The following is a 22,992-nucleotide window of genomic DNA, read 5'->3' on the forward strand; positions in this document are numbered from 1 at the left end:
CGGCCAGCCTCCCTGGGGACAAGGACCTTGAAGGGCCTCTCGGGAAGAGCCCGAACCTACACCCCCTCTGAGCCTCTGGCACTATTTTGGCTTGTCTTTGTTTGCTAGTTTTAATTGGCAAATAATTAACATTTTAATTTTTCAATTTAAAAATTTACTATTAAAAATATATTTAACACATTGGCCAATTTAGCGCTCTTCTCAAGGACAACCTTGTGAAATCAATTACATTAATCATGATATGCAAAACCATCCATCATATCTGTTGCCAACATTCCCATGAACATAACGAGAAACTCAATCCTTTCTAGACCATGATGCCCTCTTGGCCCCTCCTTCTCATTCCTGGTCACCACTATTAAACTTTGGCCCCTATACACTCAACCTCTGGGACTAGCCACGAGCACGTGGGTGACGTATGGAATCCATGGGTTCTCAGAAGACAGGTTCCTTATGCTGACAGAGATATGGGCCAGAGCAAAGAGAAGGCATTTGTGTGCAAGGGTGGAGACTTTGACCCTTATTGTTTTCTACCCTGTAACGAATGTCAAGGACACTGAACCAGTTTAGGAGTTTCTACCCTCTGCTGGGAATCTGCCTTTCTACATTTGAACAAGCTCATCAGTGGCACATAGTTAGATCCATAGGCAGATAGATCTAAATGACTGAACAGATCCTTAGACAGGCATGTCTAAGCATTACCTGGGGCTCTTGTACAATGTAGCTTCTGGTTCCGTGTACTCTTTAATTCACTGCCAGTGAGGGGATGTCCATTCATAGCCACCCTATGGGGCAAGGCAGAACCGCTACTCTGGGCTTCTAGGACCGAAACTCTGCGGAAATAGAAACCTCATCTCTCTCCTGTGAATTGGCTGATGGTTTCAAACCACTGATCTTTTGGTTAGCTGCCCACTGAGCCACCCGGTCTCCCGCTGGTTCCATGTAGCTGGTGGGGTTACACTTTCTCAGCCAGGGAGCTAAACCGGAATGTGCAGGTTGAGTCTACCTAACAGACAAGGGGAGAGAAATGCGGTGTTCAGAAATCCAGGAACATATAGCAGACTCCTAAGCCAGAGTTCTGTCTGCTCCCCCAGCATCTACGGTCAATCTGTAAATGGAATGGAATGATAACACTGTAAATTCAAGTGACACCCCTGGTGCAGATTTGCATGTCACTCGCCAATGTTTATATCGACCTATGCTTTCATTTTCAAGAAACACTCCCTGAATTACATAAACAGGGCTCAAAACTATCTTGCAGCTGAAAAGGTATTGGAATCGTATTTGCAATACAGGTTTGTAATGGCAGAGCCGGCTCATGCAGCAGGCAAAATCAAGAATTCTTCCTACAGGGTATCTCTCTTATGATCACCTCTCCACTCGGTCCTCGCTCTGAGGAGGCTGGTGTTGCTCCTTTCAGATAAACATGGACGTCTTCAGCTGGAAAAAGATGCTCATAAATCTTGGCCAACAATTCCCAAGGGACACTAAGAGAGAAATTGTGCCCCTAATGATACTTTTACAAGGAAATTGGACTTTCCTTGAACAACCAAAGGAGCCAAGGAACTTGATTTTCATCCTAATTTACTCTCTGCACCTATAGATCAACACATGTCTTCTGTTCTTAGGTGAGCATTCTGCACAAGGGAAAACCAAGAACTGACAGCTTGATGAATCCTTCTTCCACTTGGGCAATAAATATGTAAGTTTCCTAATTTCATTCTGGGCTCTTCTCATTAATATCTATTTCATTAGCTCGCTTCAGCTTAGCTTATTGATGATTTTTAAAAACTTGCATATACTGAGAAGTTAATGGCTTGTGTCAGTGAACCTGACATTGTCAATTTGTTTAGAACCAACTGCAGGCAGTTCCTGAGTTACAAAGGTTCCGTTATAGGCAGATCATACCGGTCCTTTAATGTCATGGAAATCTGTCCTCCCTTGGAAATGAGGGAACCGAGCCCTACTCCCAACAAATGCTTCGTCCCAATCCCCTTCACTTGCTGCACGGGCAGTGTGTAAATCAAGGTAAAGACTTAGCCTTCCCCTGCACTGACCACCTCCACTTTCACCAAGTCCCTTTCAACTCATAGCCTCCAAACACACTGTCATGTGACCGATTCTGGTGCACAGCCACCCTGGAAAAAGACATCGTGTGTGGTACCGTAGAGGCCCAGCATTCAAAGAGGAAGACCATCATATAGACGGATTGACTCCGTGATGGCAAAAGTGGGCGCAAATAGAACAACACTGGTTCGGCCGGTGCACAGCCAGACGATAAGGTGTTCTGTTGTCAGCATGTTGCTGTGAGTTCGCACTGACTCCATGGCACCTAACAGCAACAGGGGGAACGAGGACAGCGCAAGGAGCAGCGTGAGCAAAGGCCAAAACATGTCAGCCCACAAAGTGTATGAGGGGCATTGTCAGTAGGGGTTGGCTAGCCCAGAGCTGTGCTGTAAACAACAGATGTTAGGTCCGTCAATAGAGGTGAGCACAGAAATGCTGTGCACACAGTTAGAAATGATTACATAAATCTGATCTTACTTCGGCTTTCAAATGTGTTTTATTGTTTTCTAAAGAAAAATAATAATCAGTTGGAAATGTTAAAATTCACCTGGTCCTTCACCCCAGAAAGCTTGAGAAGCATTGGCCTAAAAGATGGAATTTAATGTAAGGAAGGCTGAAAGATGAAATGGGAGGGTGAAAGGGCACCACTTCGGTTGTCATTGTTTGCTGTGCTTAAGAATCCCAAGATGCCAGAACGCATCCTTTCTTTTTCTAAAAAGAGTAAGAGAGAGTTCCTTCATCATTCACTAAGTTCTTCAAGAAGCCATGTTAATGGCTCCCTTGATGGTAGCTATAAACGCACAGGAGAAATTAGTCCAAGAATGGAAGGAGGGGCTGAATCCCCAGTCATCCTGACCATCTTCGTATTCCTTCTTTCATGCCGTCTTCTGGTGTGGTGGAACATCTACCAGCTGCAGAGTCTCGGGGAGACTAGAGGGATCTCCCTCTCTCCACAGTCTGGGGTTTCTACCTCTGTTAGGCTGCGTTTCCTAGAGAAACAAACCAGTGCCACTCATAAGCGTATGTATAAGAAAGAATGTTATATCAGGAAAGAGATGTAGTATATAAAAGAGCAGTCCATACAACCACAGATCAGACAAGCCCCTGTCCAGCTCGTCAGTGCAACAGGTACTAAATGGGAGTTCCTTCCTCATGCATGCAGCTGCCAGGCCAACCGACCAGGAAGCAGGAAGCTGAGGGGGGAGGCAGGAAGAGCGCAGACCCATGGCGCCAAGGTGGCAGGCTGCTGGTGGCTCCCAGGGTCAGCAGGCCACATCACAGCCTGTTGGCCCCAGTCCCAAGGAAGCAAACCAGCAGGAGGAAGGGGAGAAAGAGGAGTCCCCCACAGCATTCATTGATAGATAAGAAATAAGCCACCCTGCCAAGGAGACTTTATCAGGTTGTAACCTGCACCTAATGGGCAAGACCTTATTGCCAAACTATTTAAGCATCCTGGCCCAGCCAAGGTGACACAAACGTATTGCATTACTCCCACGCCATGGCAGATAGGGCTAACTTTCCTTCATGCAAGGCAACCATACAGTCCCACCACCTCCAGCAGTGCTCTGAAAAAGCAAGGGACAAGTCTCCAGATGCACAGCGGTCCTCCTGCCACCACACCGTCTTCCTTCCAGCTGCTAGGAAGCCGCAGCCATACATAGCATCCGGCCTCGAACTCTGACAGGCTGGCTTCCAACTAGTTTTCCACTCAAAGCACAGATACTTCTACCCCCTAGCCTTTGGGGATGAGTTCTGGAGCAGTGTTGCTGTCTCACTGCAAACAAGTAAACGCAAAGTAACAACCCAAAGGTCTGGCTAGTGGAGAATTTCCTATTGGACATCTCTCTCCCCTGGTCTCTTCCCTGCCCAGTAGCAAAGCACGCAGGTTACCAAATAATGTCATAATAACTCACACTGTCACCCTGAGCAACAGACAGTGAACTGTATCCAATTAGTGTAGTTAAGGACTTTAATCAAAAGATGAATATGATTAGACTTGTACTTGAGATATAGCACTCTCTGCTGAATGCAGAAAATGATTTCAAGAGGAGAGGCCAGGAGCACAGAAGCAATAAGACCCTGGTGATAGACTACAGGAAAATGACAAGGGCTTAAATTAACGAAGCAGACACCGTGGAGTGGAGCTGAAGAGGTGGAATAGAGAAATGTCTGGACAATTGAAAGCTTGAGATATGGCGATGAACTGGATGTAGGCAGTAGGGAATGTATGATATCTATTCTTCTAGCCGTGGTGCCTCGGTGGATGATGCAGCAAAGAGCAAAGATTGAAATTAGGGGGTGAGGGAGGGCAGGTGTGGCAGACACTGTAGTGACTTTATTTGAGACATGTGTAGTTTGAAGTGCCTGTGGGTAACTCAAGTTCCTATCTTGTGTTGTAGAACCTCGTGACTCTACACGCTACACTCCATGCACAATTTTGGGCCTTGCACAATCCCAAGAATAGATTATGGATCTGACCATTATCAGCCATAGGATTTTTATTAGCTGCTAGTCAGCAATAGATGCCAGGCCTTTCTGCCTAATCTGTCTTAATCTGGCAGCGCCACTGAAACCCGCTCAGCATCACAACAAGACATGAAAATCGAAGCCTTGTCAGTACAACATACTGTACACTGGGTGAAAATGGAACCTAGCTCTCACAGATAGGAGGTAACAATTCTATGTGCACTGAACTAATGCCTATGTCTTGCCCCCTTACTGGATGGAAATGATTCAGCTGGTCACACACACACACACAAAGTTCTCCCTGGCATGGCTGTTTCTTTTCTTGTAATCTGAATTTTGTTTTTGTCGTTGTCGTTGTTCACAGATCCTTTGTCCAGGGATCAAAATGGGAGAAAGCCCTGTGGAATCTCCAAACACCCGTCTGTAGCAGCCACCTGTCCCTGTAAAGTGATGTCTGGTGAGACTCAGCGTCACCTGATAGAATCAAGAAGAATCCTGTGTGCAGCTGTCCTTTGAGATGTAAAGACGCATCTTGCTACACTTGATGGAAGCGTCTCTAGGAGACAGAAGTTTTAGGAGGGCCGTTTGTGAAGCAAATCTGGCAATCAAGACACATGAGCCCACTGATGGTGGGAGCTTACCTGGAGCTTCATGTTTCCAGAACCTACAGTTTTCATCCTCAGAGACGTTGCTACTCTCTTGGTATTCTTAGGTTGCCTAATGTTTGTATTTATTGTTTTCTATTATGTTAATGCAGGGACAATTTGCATGTTTATTACTACATATTAGGTAGAAACTATGCCATACCATATTGTATATACAGCCATTTTACTTACATGTTAATATGACCCTTGATGAATAATTACAGCCTTTTATCATTAGTGGGATAGAGTTAAATGGCTATTGCTTGGAGTAAGTAAAAATATCATAATGTGGCTGTAAAACATGTAAATGCTATTTTCCCATGATTATGTAAGACTGTGAGACCCAAAATGAAGGACGCCTGATAAGTGAGAAAGTGACAAAGCATGTATAAAAGTCAGCTATGGGGAATCCATTTGCCATCTGCTTATTCTTTATATTTATAATTCACAATATGCAACAAGGATAAAAATACATTCCTGATACTTTGTACTGAATTCAGTAAGAGCATAAGAAGATCAAAATGTGGTATTAACTCACTTGTTTAATACAATCTCGGTGTATTTCCCATTGATTTTAAGAATGTAATGGGGTCTAGCAATCATTGCTTGTAAAACCCAACACCTCCCAAATACATAGGTGTGGTACTTTTGATGGTAACACTTCCCTAAATATGTGATAGGTTTGCAGCTGCCGCTCCGTCAGGGGCAGTCTCCGACTGAGAGCTGACGGGACAGCCTTGACCATTTCCTGGATTTAGAGGATCGAGAGTGCTGCATGGATGGAGGGTTTGTGGAAAGCTTAGGAGCGGAGAAGTATGCCAGGACTGGCTTTGCACCCTCTCTGATCACCAACACTGATTTTGATACCGTTGTTTTACTCTTCCAAGTACAGCATCACTGAATCAGAACCGTGTTTTCATAACTGCCCTTTACCTTTGCTGTGGTTATTGCAATGGGTTTGAAAATATCCAGCCACTGAAGTTACATAAACAGTCATCATAGTGTCAGCTTCTGGATGTCTGGCCTGTTTCCAATCAAGGACACCAAGCAAGCATACTGCCATCTCAGCTGGCATTTCTTTATGTGTCTTCATTACGAAAGATGGGGAGCATGGGGGGTGGAGGAAGTGGGTGAAAATGGCAAGTATCTCCACATTCTTACTTCTTCAAGGGTGCTTTGCCCGTGCTTATTTCTAACCCAGAAGTCTTGGACTGAGCAAGACTATGACTGAAGCATGTCAAGAATCAGACGTTTGGCTTCGGAGAGAAAATATTTCAGTGTCCCTAGAATGTTCCCAAATGCTCTTCAGTACAAGCTTGCTGCACTTCTGTGCAGAATGCACTGCAGAGAAACAAGCTCTTTGCCAGTGAAATTACTGCAGGTGATATGTTATTCTAACTTCTATAAAACCATCTCCTCTCCTTTCTGTAAGCAGTTCTGAGAGAGTCGGGGAGAGGGAAAGCTTGGGGATGATCATGGGACTCACTCTGGTTCAACAATTCTACGTAAGGAATACACATTACACTGGCAACTCTAGTGCGCACATCTCTCAAAAGGCAATGCGGTAAAGAATTGAGGCGTCTGCAGTGAAATCAATAACTTTTGTAGCATCGGTCTCACAGGTCCTGTCTGCCTTCCCATAAATCAACTCATGTTGAAATTGAGGCTTTTGTTTTCAAGCCCAGGCTATCGTTAATCATGTGTTTTTTAATTATCTAGTTTATATGATATTTTTTATGCCTGGTTTATTACAAGCCATTTATTCTGATACACAGTTCAAATATCACTACAGCACAGGCAAGGCTGAATTTAGATCAAAGGCAAGAGAGTCTAAGTGTTTGTTATGCATGACAATAAGAATATCATTTAAGTCTATCAATAGTCAAAACATAAACAAGAGCTAATTAACTGGAACTGTTGTCATCGGAGAACATGGAGCTGTTGCTGACTGACACGCTGGCTATGAGCAAATCCCACAGAAAGGTTTCTAAATTCCCTTTGCAGAGCTGGGAAATTCCATTGCATATGGCTGATTTCTCTGTGCTTGGTTCCTTATCTACCTGCCCTGTTTAAATTCATGGAGACAAAGAGGACAGAGTTGGATCTTCAATAATGAATGTACTAATTTGGCCTTGATCGTCTCTCTGTTGAATCTTACTGTCGTCACTCAAGATTTCCTTAACAAGATTTCTTGTTCGGTTGTCTCCTTAACAAGTCATGTTTTGAATGACTATAGTTTCACTCTTTTGAAACACTTCTTGTCTATTATTAAAGACACTTATGGATTTGTAGTGGATTATCCACAGATCTGTCTTTTCAAATAGCCCCATAAAGACTAATAACATCTCATATTTCATTAAATGAGTATACTTTGTGTTTGTTTCCAGAGGATGTGTTCTTGAAATCTAAATCTACCTTTCTTTCTGTTCTGGATACTTATCTACAGGCAAGATACATTTTTTTTTCATTTTATTAAGAGCTCATACAACTCTTATCACAATCCATACATACATCAATTGTGTAAAGCACATTTGTGCATTCATTGCCCTCATCATTCTCAAAATATTTGCTTGCCACCTAAGAACCTGCCATCAGCTTTGCAGTTTTTCCCCACCCTGCCCACTCCGCCCTCCCTCATGGTAATTTATAAATAATTATTTGTCATATTTTGCCCTGTCTGACATCTCCCTTCACCCACATTTCTGTTGCCAGTCCCCCAGGGAGGAGGTCACATGTAGATCCTTATAATCAGTTCCCCCTTTCCAACACACCTTCCCTCCACCCTCCCAGTATCACCACTCACACCGCTGGTCCTGAAGGAACCATCTGTCCTGAATTCCCTGTGTTTCCAGTTTCTATCTGTACCAGTGTACCTCCTCTCATCTAGCCATATCTGTAAGGTAGAATTGGGATCATGATAGTGGGGGGTGGGGGAAACATTTAGGAACTAGAGGAAAGTTGTATGTTTCATCTTTGCTACATCGCACCTTAACTGTCTCTTCTCCTCCCTGAGACCCTTCTGTAAGGGGATGTCCATTGGCCTACAAATGGGCTTTGGGTCTCCATGCCACACTCCACCCCCTCATTCACTATGATATGATTTTTTGTTCTGATGATGCCTGATACCTGATCCATTCGACACCTTGTGATTGCATAGGCTGATGAGTTCCTTCCATGTGGGCTTTGTTGCTTCTGAGTTAGATGGCCGCTTGTTTACCTTCAAGCCTTTACAACCCCAGATGCTACATCTTTTGATAGCCAGGCACCATCAGCTTTCTTCACCACATTTGCTTATTCACCCACTTTGTCTTCAGCAGTTGTATTGGGAAGGTGAGGATCATAGAGTGCCAATTTAATAGAAGAAAGTATTCTTGCATTGAGGGAGTACTTGAGTGGAGGCCCAATGTCCTTCTGCTACCTTAATACTAAACCTATAAATATATGCACATAGATCTATTTTCCCATCCTCATATATAGATATATTTGCATATATACATGTCTTTATTTAGACCTCTATAAATGTCCTTTGCCTCCTAGCTCTTTGCTCTATTTTCTTTGACTTTCCTCTTGTCCCACTATCATGCTCAGTCTTCATTTGGGTTTCAGTAATTCCTGATTACATTACCCTTGATCACGCCCTACCAGGCCTCATACACCCTCCTCACCACCTATTTTGATCACTTGTTGTTCCCTTGTCTCTGAGATGGTTAACACCACTACCTTTCCCCCCACCTCCCCCTCTCCCATGTCCCCAGGGAACTGTCGTTCCCATTGTTTTCTCCTCCAGATTGTTCACCCAGCCTATCTTATTTAGACAGACCTGCGGAGATAATGACATGCACAAAAACAAGACAGAGCAAAACCACGCAACAATATACAACAAAACAACAATAAACCAGTGACAAAAAACACAACAAAAAAGAAAAGCTTGTAGTTAGTTCAAGGACTGTTTATTGGCCTTGTTGGGGCAATACGCCCTGGCCCCCAAGTCCACCTTTAGCATTCCCTGGAGACCTCGCTGCTCTGGTGCCTTGCTGTTCTGTTGCACCCCCTTAGTGTTTTGCCTAGGTGTGGTGGGATTAGATGGGCGCAATTCCCACACTGAGTCTCTGGTGTTGTCCCCTATAGGGCTATGGGTCAGGGAGGGACGTCATGTCTCATAGTGGGGCCAGCCATGTGGTCCTCTCTGTAGATGGGCTGCTCTTATCGGGAATATCGTCCACAAGGTCTGCTGGGCCAGGATGTGCTCCACCCTCTCCTCCTCCCCCTTCATCTGCTCCCGTGCAGGCAACATACATTTTAGTACTAATTCAGAAACATCAATAGTACTTTTCTGAAGTAAAGACAGGTGTCCTAGCAAAGTCACCAGGATTGCGATCAACCGTGATTCCATGTAGCAACTGTCATCTCTGAGTGAGGCCCTGTGCTGTCAACTTTTTCAGTCATTATCTGAGTCCGTCACCACAGAAACCATGGATGCAATTCCTATCATTAACATCATCTCTTTAAAAACATGGACCCAATACTGAACTGTAAGTAACTTCCCCAAGATCATACAAGTAGTTAGTAATCGGTACAAATTTGGATTCCAAAATGCTTTTCCTCCATGACTATTCTGCTTAGTCTCTTGAAACCTCAGTTGGCTTAACCTATAAAAGGAATGAAAATATTATGGCCCTTTCCGTGACTGAAAAGCAGAAATCAGACTTCCCATCTCACTTGAGTCATTTTCATTATTTTATTTCTCCAGTTTCTAATTTCCACTGCAATGACTACACAGAACTGATAGACCCAACTCATGATTAAATCGTTCATCAAAGAAATTAACAGGTTGTCATGCCCATGAGAAATGCTCAAAGTCGGGTTATTTATCGGGCCATGTTAGAAAGGTCTTTTGGGGCTGTTAATAAATACCTAGCGGGATCACTCCACTGTGAGCCTCGCCCAGAGGCAGGGAAAGGCCATGGGTGGGCCTCCAGACTTCGGTCAGATGAACCACATTAAGTAAGTCACTGCCTCTGCACAAGATAAGCAACTAAAAAGTTTGGTACAATATTTCAAACACATATTTCAGACAACAAACAAAAGGGAAAGTTGGGATGTTGAGCTCATTCAAGATCAGCTACATCAAGAAAAATCCCCAATATTGAGTTAAAAATATATAGAAAGAGATTGAAGCAAAGAGACTAAGGTCGCTGGAATTTATGAACAGAGTACCAGAAAGAAGAGACCTAGACCGAACTGAGAGAATGATCTCAAAAACTGCAAAAAAAGAACATAAATCTGCATAAGGATCCCTGTCCATCCATTGAGTATCAAATATTTTACTGTGCACAATTCCATGAGGCTAGGTAAAGAAAAATTGCAGAGCTGAAAGCTAAAATCTCCTAAATCTCATACATGACAGACACAAATTCAAGATCTGATGAGTGAAGTTAAAAAATGTACATTGATCACTTTGGAGATTGTACCTCCGTGATGGTGCTGCAAGCATGCCGAGCCTAAAGCTTTACACAACATACAAACTAGGCTTGGAGGAATTAAGCTGATTTGCAAAGCTCTTGACAGGTTCCTAAAAAAAAAAAAGACTAATAACATTTGATAAAATACAACATAGCAACTCAACAATGTAAAATTTCAAATACTCATCAGTCAAAAATGATATGCATGCTTCAATAGAGCCAGTTAGTTAATTTTAAAAAGCACATAAATGGCAATGAGGATAAACAATCTACAATCAGTTTCATGGGGTCAGCATTTAGGCAACAAAACTAGGCAAATACATTACAAAAAAATAGTAATAGGAGTACCACAGTCCTCATGAACACAGCGCTCATGAACACAGATGCCAAACTCATTGCATACAAATTATCAAATAAACTCCAACATTATAAAAACTAAGTGACAACCATTCTAGAAACTGATGCTTGACAAACATTTGAAAATTAGTCCTTGTTATTCAACCTATTAATGCAAAGGTATGTCCAGAAGGACTGTTACAAAATCCTAGACATCTTTATGAAATAAAAATATCAAAATGTGAAGCTGTTGCCTCTCAATAGGTCCTTAAAATTCTGCAATGTGTGTTTTCATCTGCCTACTTCATTCTTGAACAACCCCATGCTCTTCAATGTATACCACATTACAGCAGTAGTCTGTGCATCCTCTAGGAATTCCGACTATCTTAAAGCTTAGGAAATTAAAGTGAACCATGAAGGAGCCAGATGAAAGCTGTAGAGTGCACGGAGTAAGGTTTTCCAATGACAACCTTGTATGACATCCTTGCTGCTATGGACAAGTGTGTGCTAACATGATAGGAAACATTTCCTCAGGGCAACTTCCCCTGCCTTTGTACCTCAAAGCAAAGCACTTGTCAACCTTCTTCAAATTCAACAGGTTTCCATGACTGTCTTGAGTACTGCAAGAACAATGTTCAGGACTATCCTTTTGGAATCAAAAATATGAAGTCTTCATAAATCTTCTAACCCGACCTGTCTGCCTTGAATTTAAATGGTCCAGCAGATTACCCTGAACGTTGCCATTTTGACTGGGTCTTGCGCTCTGGGTTAGAGTAATAAATGCAAGACTTGTCCTTACTGTGATTCATTCTTTGAAATCATCTTCAGTAGCTTCAGCCTTTCAGAAACGAGCGATGGAAAGGTTGGCTGTTTGAGCAGCTGATCTTTGTGCAATGTTTGGTAGCCATCGAGCGGAGAGCGTGCTGAGGCCCAGAGGTTTACTTCAAATTGAAAATGCCAAGTCATGGGAGATCCAAACTGCATTGGCTATCGTATCAGTGGTAGTTTCACGGTCTTTTCCATAATTTTCTAGACTTATGATTCAGTTTACTTATTCATAGAGGTAGGTTTCTCTCTCTTTTGGCCCCTCTTGAAGTCTGCATGACTCTCCTTAAAAGCAGTTGATCCATCCAAGTGTCATTTTTTTGTGGGACAGTTTTCTTTTTTGAACTTACTGCACTTTCAATGATTTGGGAAGAGTTTGTCAAACATTTCATATTAGTCCTCAAACTAATGTTTTACCTTGATAGAAAAGTCATCCTAAGTGGAGCCTTTATGGTATAGTGGTTAACAGTTGGGCTGTGATCCACAAGATCTGCAGTTTGAAACCACCAGCCCCTCCTGGAAAGAAAGTTGGGACTTTCTACTCTTTTAAACAATTCAAAATAAATAAATAACCTCTCTGCCATTAAGTCAATGCTGACTCATAGTGACCCCTAATGGCACCCTGTGGGGTTCCAACTTTTATGGGGGTCAAAAATCTAATCTTCTTCCCAGAAAAGCTACTGGGTCTATGTGATTCCCAACCAGTTACAGTCTCAGAAACTCACAGGAAGAGTCCAACCCTGCCCCACTGGGTCACTATGGGTCGACATCAACCCCATGACATTGTGTGAGAGTCAATGAGACAAAAAGTCACCCTAAGTAGACTAAACTCAAAACAAAAATGAAGTCATTTCTAACTTATAACAACTTTGTAAGGTAGAGTAGAAGTAACCCTGTGAGTTTCTGATACTGTCCATCTTTACCGGAGTAGAGAGCTTCACCTCTCTCCCACCAAGTGGCTTGTGGTTTGAACTTCTGACCTGGTGGTTTGCAGCCCACCATGAAACTCACTGTGCCACCAAAGCTCCTCAGTGAGATAGAATGTAGGGTTCTAGTTCATATAAGCATGGGTTTATTACAAACAAAATGTGTTTAAACATGCCTCTGGATCTGTGAATGAATGCAGGCAAATTCTCTCAGGAATACACTGAATCAAGAACATGACAAGTGAAATACTGAATTTGTCTGAATTCATCCACACATGTTTAAACATATTTTGTTTCAAATAAACCCATACATGTATGAACTGGAACCCTTGCAGCAATATTTTGATTTAACTTGATATAATAAAGAATAAAATTCATACCCTTTTCTCAATAGATGTAGAAAAAGAATTTATTATTTTTAAAAAACCTTGAAGAAAAACATAAGCAAAAGAGAACTTTATCAATGTAATGAAAGCCATTTATGAAAAACTTACAGATAACTTAATGTATTAATGGTGAGACATTAAATACATGTATATTGAAAGGGAAGATAATGGATCATGTCTGGGAAAAATCTTATGACGTCTACACACAAGAAAGCTACTAGTAGGAGGAGATTTGTTAAATTTGCAGCATAAGAGAGCAATATAAAAAGTTAATTCGTATCAATTTTGTAATAATTAAAAAGAAAATTGAAAAATAGATTTTAAAAAATAGAAAATGTTTGGAAAATTTTTTATGAACGTGCAACACATGTGCATTTGAAACTATCAAGCTACCAAGAGAAATTCTAGAATACTAGATTAGAATGAATTAGAAGATACAGTGTTTATTAATATGTCAATTCTACTCAAATTGATCTACTAGCTTATCAAAATTCCAATTCAAACCAGTTAACCAGTTTTATTTTATGTAGAAATTGATAACCTGAATTTAAAGGTTATATATAAATAAAAAGTATCTGGAGAAACAAGCATATTATTGAAAAACTAACTTTACATGACTTAATCTTAAATTATAGCAATCTAGAGCAGTGTGATTTTGACCTAAGAATATAATTTGGTCAATGGAATAAAATAGAGTATCCAGAAATATCTACCTAAAGTTGAGTCTTGAACAATGGTAGGATACAGAGATCCCTGGCAGTTGAAAATCCCATTATACTTTTGTTTTCACCAAACTTAGTTTACTAATAGTAAACTAAGAGTTTGCTGTTGCCCGACAGTCCACTAACCTATCTTGTATGTTTTCTGTAGTTTATTCTGCACCCACTTAAAAGCTGCATTTTCAATCTAAGATAACAAAATATTTCACAAAATGTGCAGGGTTTTCCTGCTTGCCAGGGTGGCTGCAGTTTCTTTTGTTTCTTTTTCTTCTTTTTAAAGTGTTATTTACACTGGATTACTTAATCTTGAAGTGGCAACAACTACAGCTGCAGACAGCAAACTACAATACATATCAAGCAATTCAACTTTTTCCTGTAATGTCATCACTTTTCTTTGCCTCTTGGAAACCGGTCCAGCATCATCAATGACACTTTGTATAAGTTCTCTTGTGTTGTTCAAGAGTTACTGTATTGCACTAAGAACAATGAAAAATAGTCCATAAGTGCAAGAAAAATGCCTCTTACTGTGATATGCAATTTGCTGCAAAGATGAATTGCTCATATGGATCTGATTAGCTCCACAAGCTATTGTAGCTTTTGAAAAAAAATTGGAACAGATGCAAATATTCATTAATAATTGGGACATGAAATGTATGCAGTATTAATATAGGAAAATTGAAAATTGTCAAAAATGAAATGGAACACATAAAGATTGATATCTTAAACACCAGTTAGTTAAAATGGACTTGTATTGACAATCATGGCTTACTATGCCAGAAATGATAAATTTAGGATTCAACATCAAAAATGATTCAAGCTTCATCTTGAAGTCCAATGCCATCTATGATAGGATACTATCTATAAATATACAGGAAGACCATCTAATATTACCATTATTCAAATTTACCCACTAATCATTAAAGACAATGTTGAAGAAATTGAGGAATTGTACCAAACATGGAAGCAAAATGCCTTGATAATTACTGGTAATTGGAATAAAAAAGGTGGAAGCAAAGAGAAAGGAACAGTTGTTGGAAGATATGACACTGGTGAGAGAAACAATGTTAAAGATTGCATGATAGAATTTTGTAAGATCAATGATATATTCAATGCAAATGTTTTTCTTCAAAAATATAAATGGTAACTGGAGAGTTGAACCACATCAGATGGAATACACATGAATCAAATCAACTCCATCAGTGGGAAGAAATGGCAGAGAAGCTCAATATCATCAATCAGAACAAGGCCAGAGCCAATGGTGGAACAGACCATCAATTGTTCATACACAAATTCCAGTTGAAGCTAAAAAAATTAAATCAAATTCACAAGAGTCAATATTTGGCCTTGAGAATATCTTAACTGAATCTAGGGACTTAACTGAATTAAAGTACAGATATGTTGCACTGAACACTAATGACAGAGATCTGATGGGGAATTCAAGAGCACTATACAAGAATTTTTTAAATGATTAAAAAGACAGGAAAGAAAGAAAATATTAAAGTGGATATAAGAAGTGGTTTCAAACCACGCTCTTGAAAAAGTGAATGGATGAAATTAAGTAAAAGACTTAAGCAGAAAATTTCAAAGCACAGTGTGAGAAGACAAAGTAAAGCAATACAATCAAATGTGCAAAGACCTGGAGCTAGAAAAACTCAAGGGAAGAACACACTCAGCATATTCCAAACTGAAAGAATAGCAGAGAAAATTCAAGCTTTGAATTGCAATATGGGTGAAATATCGAATGGTACAGGAAGTAACAAAAGATGGTGGGATTCACTGCAGCAAAAGGATGGGCTGACTAGCAACCATTTCAGGAGGTGGCATCCGACCAAGAGTCAGTGAAATTGAAGGAAGAATCCAGTGGCACTGAAAGTGTTAACAAAAACAAGATTTATGAATTGATCACACGATACCAATAGGAATGTATCAAAAATCTGATGTAGTTTTGAAGCACACACCAGTCTGCCAAGAAATGTGCAAAAGAATGACAGAGCCAATCAATGGAAGATAGCCATGATTGTACGTATTCCAAAGAAAAACAATCCAACAAAATCCAAATGTAATAAAAATATCAATATCACAAACAATATTTTGATGAAGATAATACAAAAATGTTTACAAGAGTGTATCAATGGAGAATTGATAGAAATTCAATACTAATTCAGAAGAAGAGGCATCATGGCATTACAGGCAGCAGATAGCAAAAATATGCTTATTTGTGTATTATTGCAAAGGCATTCAACAACTTGCATCATAACTAGCGATCGGTAGCATTGTGAAGAATGATAAGTGGAGAATACTCAGTCATACTTATGCATAATGTGTACATACAACCAGAGGCAATTGGTGGACAGCAGAAGGGAATACGGAATGGTTTAAAATCAGGAAAAGGCATTTGTCAGGGTTGCATTCTGTCACCATTTTTATTCAGTTGGTGTCCTGAGCAAAGACTACGAGAAGTTGGACTATGTGGGAAACAGAAGGATTTCTCCCAAGTTGTCTCCCCCAAATATATGCCAAACTTAGTTGCTTGTGAATGACTATACACTTGGAGGTCATCAGAAGTAGATCAGGGGTTATTCTCCCTAGGGGGTATTAGCCATCTAGAGCAAGCAGTCACCACTGTTTATCCCACAAGAAGGGCCCATTCCATTCTGATAAGGATAGTAGTTGTCTGTTTCCTTGTAGTAGACCCCAGAGAGGTTAAACCCACCCAAGGGTGACCAAGGTTAGGCTGCCATCATGAATCTAGGGTCACCCTTCTTGTGACATGTATACCTCTTGCTCCTCCCCTTCCTATCATGTACATCACTAGCTCATCCCCTTCCTGTTACATCTATGCCCATTGTACATACCTTCCTATAATGGGCATGCCTATTGTACTGCCCCTTCCTGTGACGTGTGGTTACCTGCCATCATGCTCCCCGAAGTAGTCATAATGCTTGGTTAGCAATAAATAGGGTCCTCCAGCCTCCTGTCCGGTCCTCCAGTCTCTGGCCCCAGTACTCGAGCATTCTGCCAGGTCCCAGCTCCCCCACCTCACCTCGGCCTATGCTGTGTGCATACCTGGCTGGTAAGATCATGGCCATCCAGGAGGTGAGCATGCTATTATGAAATGTGTCTGACTCCATTATTCCAATCTCTCTTCTATCTCTCATGCTCTGGATGACTTTTACATATTTACATATATAATCTCAACTGTACAATTGTGCTTCCTGAACCGGAGATTAGTGGTGGGGGGCTGGGACCCCCACCTCAAACCACAAGACTACATGAAGAACACAGCATCAGGCTTGGAAGAAGGCTTATTAACAACTATTAACAAGCTATGATATGCAAATGATACAAGCTTGCATTGCTGAAAACAAAGATTTGAAAAGCTCAATGATGAAGATCAAAGGCTAAATAGAGTCTTTTGTGTGGATTATATCTTAATGTAAAGAAAAGAAAACTCTTACAATTGAACCAATAGGCAACATCATGATAAATGGAGAAAGGGTAGAAATTGTCCAGAATTTATTTTTAATTATATCCATGACAATCAAGCTCATGGAAGTGTCAATGAAACCATATACTGCACTGGGCAAAGCTGCTGTGTAAGACCTCTTTAAAACACTTACAATGCCACTTTGAAGGCAAACGTGACCCTTCATGGTACTCTAATCATCTCATCTGCATTTGAGAGTTGGAATATAAATAAGAAAAAAGTAGAAAATAATAGATACATTTGAATTATGGCATTGGCAAAGAATATAAAAGTATTGGAGATGCCCATAAAAACAAATAAATCTGTCTTGGGTAAACTATAGCCAGGATGCTCCTCAGACATTAAGACTGTCAAGCCATCACCTTGTGTACTTCAGACATGCTATCAGGAGATTGCAGTCTCTGGAATAGAAGACCATGCTTGGTAAGTTGGAGAGTCAATAAAAATGAAGACCCTCAACAAGATGGACCAGCACAGCGGATGCAATAATGGGTGTAAGAGTGAAAAAGAATGCAAATATAGTACGGAGTTGGGGCAGTGTTTTGTTCTGTTGTACATAGGGTTGCTATGAGTCAAGAAAGACTTCAAGATACACAGTACAACCAAAGGAACTATGTAGCTCAAACTCAAGCTCTTCCAGGGACAAATCCACGTGTCTTCCTCACACAGTGTTAGATGCCACCAACTCAGTTCCAATTCATAGCCACACTATGGAAACCAGAGCCAAACACTGTCCAATCTTGTCCCATCATCACGAATATTGCTATATTTGAGCTCACTTAAGCTCCAAACATCTTGTGGTGTCCATCCACCTCACTGAGAGTTTTTCTTTTTTTTCTGACCCTCTCCTCCACCACACATGATGTCCTCCAGCAACTGATCGCTCTGGGTGGCATGACAGAGTGCAGGGGAAATTTCTGCATTCTCACTTTTAAGGAGCATTCTGATGTAATTCTTCTGATAACTAAAAGGACTTACATTTTAAGGTTAGTTCACAAACGTAAGGAATGTTTCCAATACCGGAGAACATGTTTAGACCCTTCCACCACTGGTTTAGAACTTCTAAAATACAATTTCAAACATCATGATTCTAGTACCACCTATTATTATAAATGAGATAGTCTTGAGACTATATTCACTGTCAAACTGTCATAAGATTGAAAGGTTTGAAACATCAATAGATGGCTGATATCCCAGGTCTACTCCTTCCCAGAGTCCCCTTTAACACTGGTTCTGGTAACTCCCACGAGTCTCTCAGATCTCCCCAGGATCCAGAACGAACAGGTAGCGGAAAGGAAGGCATCTGTTCTGATAAGTCAGTACCGCTTCTGTTGTGAGATACTTTAAAGACCACTGCATGTTTACAGGTTTAGGGATGTTTTTTATTATGAGAAGAAGGACGATAATGATGAGTAATTTGATACAGGTTTTTTTAAATTATAGATTAGCTTGATTTTTATTTCTGAAGCATGTTTACTTAGTCAAATAACCGCATGAGCCCTGGTGTTGCAGTGGCGTATGAGTTAGGCTGCTAACCTCAAGGTCAGAAATTCAAACCCACCATCTCCTCAGCAAGAGCATGATGATGCTTTCTATCCTGGTAAACATTGCCAGTCTCAGTAGCACACAGCAGTAGTTCAACTCTGTCCTATAGGCTTTCTATGAGTCAGAATCGACTAGAAAACAGGGATTTGGGGAATACAAGATAATATTTTCAACATTTAGAAACATAAACAACCTTACCTGTACAAGCATAGGGCTGGATTGACATTCTATAATAACAGATTCTTTTTAGATATCCACGCATACATTTACCGGTATTCAAAAATATACACAAGTGTACATGGTGAATGTGTGCGCATATATATCAGCTGGTGGTAATACATTGCCAAGGCACCAATAAATGCATGGCGGACAGACCTTCCTTGGAGCATTGGCAATGTATTAGCAGTATTAGCAAAGGGTTTTTCTGCTGCTGTTATTTGGAACAGTAATACTAATTATATTTAAGTTATAAATGTATGAATCATACAGGATTTACAGCATTTTGTTGGAAATCAAAACTAAATCATTTGAGAATATTTAAAACCAAACTTGTCAGACACTGCACTGCTGTTGCCATTGGCTGTCATTCAATTATCTCAAACACTTTAGATGATTTGATAAATCAGTGAAGGCACAGATGTGGGGTTTTCTGGCTTAGAAGAGGAGCCCACTTATCTGCTGAGCAGTGTCCTTGCTTGTGATGTCTGTTCCAAGTGGTAGTCTCTAATTACTAGTTCTATTATCTAGGAATGGTGGTTCAGAAGTGTGCTGAACTTCACTTTAGCATATTCTATGTGCTCAGTATCAGTTTCATCCTGCTAATCAGATATAACCTACTCTTAAGTTTGGCATGGGTTTTTATTTCAAACAAACAGGAACTAAAGTTCTAATTGTTGAACTTCCCACTCTGTGGAGGTTCAAAGCAGATGCATGGGACTGAGGTCAAATTATCTGAATATAGAGAGATCTGTGTGAAACTCTCAAAGGTTGAAGATTCAAGAATTGTATATGGGAATTGAACAGAAATAGAAACAGTCTATTAGTACTAAAGGCAACTAGCTACCATTATCATAATTTTAAAAATTAATGCCTTTTAAAAGTTCAAGGCATGCTTTTAAGTAATAGGAATAAAAACAAACAAAACAAATAACACTCCCTGCCATCGAGTCAATGCCCACAAGGAAAGCAAAAGGCCCCACCATACATAAGAAATACTTCCAATAGTCTATCGCATGAGGTGACATATGGTTTAGCATGAGGGTTTTTGTTTTGTATTGTTTTGTTTTTACTTACTTCAAGAATAAGCAGCTAAGGTGGGGTGATTAAATGAAAACCTAAAATTATGTGACATTTATCCCTTCTGTAAGCTGCAAGCAAAAGGTTAGTGTACACTGATAATCAGTCCTATCAAGGAAACTGCTCAGCTCAGTTCAACTCAAGTCTGTTGGTCAGGTGCTGCATGGCAGCTCACAAAACTCCAACAGCTGCTAAGACAAAACAGAAAGGTGAGGAACACAGCTGGGAGATCATAGGTCAGCAAGGGAGAAGTCCTGGGGATCCAGGATTCCCAGGACTATGGCAGGGCACTTAGAGCTCCCAGGGTGAGTGTACCCATGCGCCACTGGCCCCAGGCTTAAGATACAGGACGCAGACAGACAGGAAAGACAAGGGCAAGGGAGAGAGTTCTCTGTTGTCGTTGTTGTTGTTAGGTGCCATCAAGTTGGCTCTCACCCAGAGCAACCACAGGCAGAACAGAACACCGCACCTCTTGATCCATGTACAAGCTCCTGATGAACACAATGAAGTGTTCTCTGATTCCCATTCTTCCCAAGGTTAGCTGTGATAGGTAGGTTTATTGTGCCAACATGGCCAATGAACACATGTGGGATTAATTGAAGGGTGGAAAGATAAATGGCTCGCCAAACCTTGCCTTTCTTGTCTCTTGCTCTTTGGTGATCAGATCAGTGTGCAGCTGCCTTGCTTGTTCTGTGCCTCAATTTGCAAGCCACACTACCTGTGGGACATCTAACCATGGACTGTGTCACTGTAGTTTGGGGTTCCTTCAAGACCTGCTTGGCCACACCATTGGAATTTACATCTCTTGAGCTGGGGACTGTCAGAGCCTGTCATCTGGCTGACTGTTGGTGACCTGTCTTGCTCTTTGCTGCCTGTGGCCGGATAGCCTGAATTGTTCTACGGAAGGCTACCATGCAGCCCTCAAGACTTGAAGGACTGCCAGTGTCTCACAGATGTGAGTTGCACTGAGCCATTTATACTGCTTATAGATTGCTTATTTCTTACATTATCTATCTCTATCTATCTATCTATCTATCTATCGACAGATAGATATAGATATAATTATTAGTGTCCTTGTTTTGTTTCTCTAGAGGACCCTTATATCATGTGATTACATGATATGGAGGATTACATGATATGGCCTTATGGAGGTCAAGTTATCAATGGAGTTTTAGCTCAGGTACACCTCACTGTGGGGCCAGTGGGCCCCACAAATTCTATTGATAACTTGACCTCCATAAGCCCATATCATGTAATCCTCCATATCATGTAATCACATGATATAATTTTTCAAGACCAACACCTTCTTCATTTTCAGCAATGTAAAAGCTGATAATACATGTGAATATCACTAGATGAAGTGCACCAGAATCATGTTACTGCATCTTGAGACAGGCACAAGGGAGAAGTTCAATCTTAGTAACCAAAACAAGGCCAGGGGCCAGCTGTGAAGAAGAGCATCAATTGTCCATATGCAATCTCAGGTTGAAGTTGAAAAAAATGACACAAGTCCACAAGAGCTCTTACATGACGTGCAGTGCATCCCACCTGAATCTCAAGAACATCTCAAGAATGCATTTGGTCAACAGAACACTAATGACACACCTAATGAGCTGTGGGATGACATCAAAAGCATCGTAGATGAAGGGAAAAAGACAAAAATTGAAAATTTCAAAGTTGATGCTTTGAAACTTACTCTTGAATGTAGAGTAGCTAAGGCAAATGGAAGAAATGGCGGTGTAGAAGAAAAAAAAGAAAAAAATTAAAGGATACTTTGATAAGAGAAGTATTATAATAAAAAATGGGAGGAATCTGTGGTTATAAAGCTAATAATCACAACTCAGCCTATATTAAGCCGAAAGAACTAAAGAAAAATTCGATCCCCAAGTTGTATTAGTGAAGGATTCTATGGGCAAAATATTGAATGATATACAGGTAGCATCAAAAGATTATGGAAGGAATCCACAGAGTCACTGTACCAAAAGTAACCATGTTTCATTGACTTTGCAAAGGCATTCACTGTGTGGATAACAAAATAGTTGGTATTTTAGAACACTTCTTTGTACAAGGGAACCCATACCTGGATCAAGAAACAGACCACCACATCTTCCTTCTATGGAGCTGCTGGTGGGTTAGCAGCTGAGGACTGAAGCATTGCACCATCAAGGCTGCTTAGGAGATCATTGGCCACAGTGTGAAATTATGACAGAAAAAGATATAAACCAATTATAAAGAAAACAACAACAGAAAAGACAGTTAGTGCTGGTTGGAATTCAGGGCCAGAGGGAGAATTGGATCTCAATTTAGTTTAGCTTCAGTAAGGCCCTTATTAAAGAAATATTGTTTTACCTCCCCCCCCAAAATATGAATATACATACAGTCTTACTTTCAGATATCGAAAAGCCATTAAATCATAGCACCATACCTTCTTCCAAAAAGTTTCCTGAACTCTAACAATTATGACTCCACATGATTATCATAGTAGTCCTCAGGTTAGGTCCGGATGTTATTATTAATTATATGCTCTTTATAGTTATGAAAATATATTATTGTATCCCAGAAAATAACTTAATAGTGGAGAACATGCAAACAGTTTATAAATAGCACAGCAAGGGGTTTTTAACGCTGGTCTTCTGGGTGAAAACCATTTTAGAAGAGAGGCTGCAACATTGACTCTGGAGGTGAAGTTTCGTTTCTATTCTTTGCAAGGATGTGAGTGTGACCTCCAAGGAACCTCGTGTCAATGAGAAATTTTTGTAGCTAAGATTTATGATAAAATTCGCTTATCAATATCTCAACTTCTTGGAGAAAAATATAATTCCTAAGTACATAT

This window comes from Tenrec ecaudatus, chromosome 3 (genome assembly GCF_050624435.1).
Source record: "Tenrec ecaudatus isolate mTenEca1 chromosome 3, mTenEca1.hap1, whole genome shotgun sequence".
NCBI classification, from domain to species: domain Eukaryota; kingdom Metazoa; phylum Chordata; class Mammalia; order Afrosoricida; family Tenrecidae; genus Tenrec; species Tenrec ecaudatus.